Raw genomic sequence first — 5,084 nt, forward strand, 5'->3', positions numbered from 1 at the left:
TGAGGTGCATGCAGGCCCCCCAGGTGAGAGATGTTTGATTGACAGTAGGAAGTGCACGTGATAGGCTGGAACCAGAGGAGAGCCCCTGAGCCATGCCTAGGAGTTGCAAGTCCAGATGCCTGGGCAGCAGCATCCTAGTGCTGCTGCTTTGTGTTGCTCAGATTGCAGCTGGATTAAATATTCAGTTCTACTTGTCACCTTTAGAAGGAAACCTGGAAGATCCCCCAAAGGCAGCTAGATGATGAAGAATCTGGATTCTCCCTTACCCGAGATACCCTTAGTCTGGAAAAGAGAATGCAAAGAGGGAATGATAAATTTCTTTAACTGTTAGCAGGGTTTCGGGAGACAGATATTTGGGTAGAAAAATGCAGCTCAAAGTCAGTGGTTCCCTCTCACTAAAAGACAGCCCAGGGAGTGGAGGCCAGTCAGCTGCCTGGGCTTTCTGCTGTTGGGCAGAGTGAAAGAAAAACAATGACAATTGGCTATGGGGAAGGCAGCTGCCACCAGAGGGCAGCCACACTTTGAGAACCCCAGCCGGCCAAACCAAGCAGCTGTACCTGAGGGTTTTGTCGGGGAAATGCAGTGTGGTCACAGATCACCAACACGTGGGTGGGTAGGAGGGTAAGTCAGAATTTAGAGCCTGCAGGTTCCCAGGGTAGCAGGTAATTTGATTCATTTATCTGGCCATTCAGATTTAACTTTTTAATTTCTCTGCATGGAAAATTGGCTTTTGAATTTCCTTTCTCTTGTAAGGGAAGTTTCCCACTCTTTCCAGAACACTGTACACTCAGACTAGATTCAGGTAGTAGCTTCCTTTGTATCTGAAGAGGCTGCTGTGATCTCAGTCACAGACAACTTATGAGTTTAAGAAAATATTAAACAGTAATGGTGGAGCCTGAAAGATTGATACAGACTCTACCAGTGCAGAGATATTTGTGGATTTTAGTAGTAGCTACTCTTTCTGGAGTGTGACAAGAGATAATAGGGGTTTAACTCTTTCAATCACACTCTGACAATGCTGCAGACTGTGTGATGGTATCTTATTTAACAAATGAGCAAACCAAAGCTCAGAGAGACTATCTACCAGATCCAAGGTATCACAACCAGAAAATAGCAGGACTGAGGTTTGAGCCCCGATGTGTTTTGCTCTAAAGGCCCTGGTTTTTGTTCTGCACACGGTCTTTATTCTGCTGTCAAAACCTCTTCCAAGAACATCATGGACAAGGCAGGAAGGAGATATGAAAATGCATACAGGAAAGCATTTGGGATGTCCTGATGTTCTTCAGCTTTGACCCCAGAGCAATGAAAACTTTCTCTGCAGGGAGATAGTGGCAACTCTCCGACCTTTTAACAGAAGGAATTTGTGCCATGACTGATATTTAGGGGCTGCCATAGTTCATCTTAATCTGCTTGGCAATTAAACCACGTATTTTTCCTATGCAATTAAACCACTTTGCATGTGATTTTTAATAAACCAAATCATCTCCAGGGAGGGAGGAAGGAGCTGTGTGGACATCAGGACTAAGAGCTAAGTCCCTATGGAGGAGAAAATAGATTACATCCTCCTCTCAGGAGAAAAGATGGAGCAGAATCTATCCTCTGCCCTCAACTGGCTTGATGGCCTGCACCCCACACCACTCAGGGGAATTTGGGAGGGAAACAGACAAAGCTTATGGCCCTTTGACGACTTGAGAGGGAGCGTTGCGCTGGAGTCAGGAGATGCCACTGGAGCTCCTCGTTTTTCAATTTGGAAGCTACTCTTTTGTAGTAATAATAATGATCCGAGTCATAACAGACACCCTATCCAAGTTAAATGTAAAGGACATATCCTTTCTACAGTACTGAACTAATGTTAAAGGTGTGATGCTCTCAGTTGAAGACAACCTTTTTAAACAGCAATAATAACAAGAAAATAAGTGTGTTTTGAGATTCTTCCTTTCCACCCTGGCGGGCACCCCTGCTTGGTTCTGTTTTGGTACATGAGCACAACGGCATATGCAGCTCTTCTCTTGGTATAAATGTTTTGGAAGCTGGCGTTGCTAAGCTATGGCCAATTTCAAATGCAAAAATATACTTCCCCTGGAAAACATGCTTGCTTGCTACAACCTTCATGCCACCTTCGACTATTTGTGTAGTTCCTAAGTGGAATATGTTTGGTTTGTGCAAAGCTGAAGGAAAAGGAAAACGGAACAAATATCCAAAAGCACGTTGCTGTGTCTTCTCTCTGTACCTTCAAACAATCACACATTTACTCATAAGAGATGCTGGACAAGGTCATCAGATCTAGAGGACACTATGTTTTTTGAGTTGATGATATATTGATCATATTTTCCTTCACAGAGACTGCATTTTTGAAAAGTAAGAAGTTATGTATTTTTTATTTAAACTCCATGTACATGGCTATGATTTATTTGTATTTTATTAATTACTTTACACATAAGAGTTGTGTACTGATTGTCACTTCTATGTCAGGCATGGTGGTGGCCAACAGATTCTGATTAGAATCCACTTAGATTCCTAAGCCCCAGCATATTGCGGTTTTATTGTTCACAATTAGGAGAATTTTATGGTACTTTTCTCGGACCCTTTCTTTTGATGCATTGTATTCGTTTCCTATTGCTGCTGTAACAAATTTCAACAAATTTTATGACTTATAACAACACAAACCTATGATCTCACAGTCCTCCCAATTAGAGTTACTGAAATCCAGGTGTCAGCAAGGATGTGTTCCTCCTTTCCACACTACCCAGACAGGGGTCCACATGGCGTTGTTCTGGACTCCCGTCCTAACTTAAAGGGAAACTTTCACAATGTCCGGAGCCCTTGATGTCCTGCAAGTGAAGGAGGAGGATGTCCTCAAATTCCCTGCAGCAGGAACCCACTTAGGTGGCACCAACTTTGACTTCCAAATGGAATAGTACATCTACAACAGGGAAAGTGATGGCATCTACATCATAAATCTGAAGAGAACCGGGGAGAAGCTTCTGTTGGCGGCTCGTGCCATTGTTGCCATTGAATTCCCAGCTGATGTCAGTGTCGTATCCTCCAGGAATACTGGCCGGCAAGCTGTGCTGAAGTTTGCTGCTGCCACTACAGCCACTCCTATTGCTGGCCATTTTACTTCTGGAACCTTCACTAACCAGACCCAGGCAGCCTTCCGGAATCCAAGACTTCTGGTGGTTACTGATCCCAGGGCTGACCACCAGCCTCTCACAGAGGCCTATTACGTTAACCTGCCTACCGTTACTCTGTGTAACACAGACTCTCCGCTGTGCTGTGTGGACATTGCCATCCTGTGCAACAACAAGGGAGCTCACTCAGTGGGTCTGATGTGGTGGATGCTCGCCTGGGAAGTTCTGCACATGCGTGGGACCATCTCCTGTGAACACCCATAGGAGTTAATGCCTGATCTCTACTTCTACAGAGATCCTGAAGAGTTTGAAAAGGAATAACAGGCAGCCGCTGAGAAAGCGGTGGCCAAGGAGGAATCGCAGGGTGAATGGACCGCTCCTCCTCCTGAGTTCACTGCTACTCAACCTAACTAAGCTGGCGGACTGGTCCGAAGATGTGCAGGTGCCCTCTGTGCCCGTTCAGCAGTTCCCCACTGAAGACTGGTCTGCGGCTCCCACAGCTCAGGCCACTGAATGGGTAGGAACAACCGCTGAGTCATCTTCAGCTGTTCTTCCACAAACTCTTCAAATGGAAATGTTGACGGAAAACAAACAGTTTCTTAAAAAAAAAAAAAAAACGCACACACAAAAAACGAATGTGTTTCCTTCTGGAGGTTCTAGGAGAGAATGAAGTCCTTGCATTCTCTTTGCTGATGGTCCCTTCCCTCATTTTCACATCCAACAGGGTAGCATCTTCAAATCTCTCTATTTCTCTCCTCTCTCTCTCTCCCCACCCCTCCACCTCTGCCTCCATCTTCACATCTTCTCTGACTCTCTTGCTTCCCTCTTATAAGCAGCCTTATGATTACATTGGGTCCACCCAGATAATCCAGGGTAATAATCTTGCCAAATCACATTTGCAGTCTCTTGAGCAGGTAAGACAACATCGACACAGGTTCTGGGGATTACGATATAGACTTCTGTGTGTGTGTGTGTGTGTGGTGTTCGGGGGTGGGGTGCGTTATTCCACCTACCACATTCGCATATTGAACTCATCTCCTAGTTAAAATTCCTCTGCTTACACTGTTCTGTGTACTTTAAAAAATGAAGTGTTTTTGAAACATTTTCCCAAAAAATGACATGAAGAAATTTACAGCCTTTTTGGGTCTTCACATAGAATGTAGCACCAATCCTCTGGATACCAGGGCAGATCTTCTAGGAAATGAATTTCTAGGTGTTGCAGAAGGAAACTGTTCACTGAGTCCAAATTTACTTAGCACAGCACCCCCCAAAGTTCAGTTTTTCTAGCTAAAGGTAAAAGCTCTCTGAATTCTACTGGATGGTACTCTGGGGAATATTTTTGTGAACTGAACACAATTAAAATTATAATTCTTTTATTGCATTTATGCATATTAAAATAGAATATCGACTTAATAAGTTTTCCCCAAAAGGAGGTCATTACTCACAGCTCAGTGTGAAAGCCATGAATGTGTGCCTTGGCAGCCTGAGACTTAGTGTGACTCTCTTTTCCGTACGGAATACAAATTCATTTAAAAATATATTCATTCCCCTATTCTCCCTGCATTGAGGTTTACGAATGAATAAATGGTGGGTTAGCAGTTCTAAGAATATTGGGGCAGGGTCGTTAGGACTTATGCCTGCTGGAAAGATCCTTTGGGGCAAGAGAGGTCTATTAGCCCATTCCATGTTTCCCAAGCTGAGGGAGAGGCCAGAGGGCCACATTCTGAGCTGAGAGGTTTTGAAACTTTGCTTTCCTTGGCCCTACAAAGCGTAAGCTTTCTGATATTTCTCTCTTAAGCTATTTAATGAGGAGGAGGAGAGACATTTTCCCCAGTATTTTTTTTTTTTTTTTTTTTTTTTTTTTGCGATACGCGGGCCTCTCACTGTTGTGGCCTCTCCCGTTGCGGAGCACAGGCTCCGGACGCGCAGGCTCAGCAGCCATGGCTCACGGGC

The 5,084-nt window shown here is 44.3% G+C and overlaps 1 pseudogene; it reads left to right on the forward strand.

The window, feature by feature from the left end:
* Positions 1-2,789: 2,789 nt before the first annotated feature.
* Positions 2,790-3,801, forward strand: LOC131765198 (small ribosomal subunit protein uS2-like; annotated as a pseudogene).
* The last annotated feature ends 1,283 nt before the right edge of the window (positions 3,802-5,084 follow it).

This window comes from Kogia breviceps, chromosome 11 (genome assembly GCF_026419965.1).
Source record: "Kogia breviceps isolate mKogBre1 chromosome 11, mKogBre1 haplotype 1, whole genome shotgun sequence".
In the NCBI taxonomy this organism is placed as follows: Eukaryota; Metazoa; Chordata; class Mammalia; order Artiodactyla; family Physeteridae; genus Kogia; species Kogia breviceps.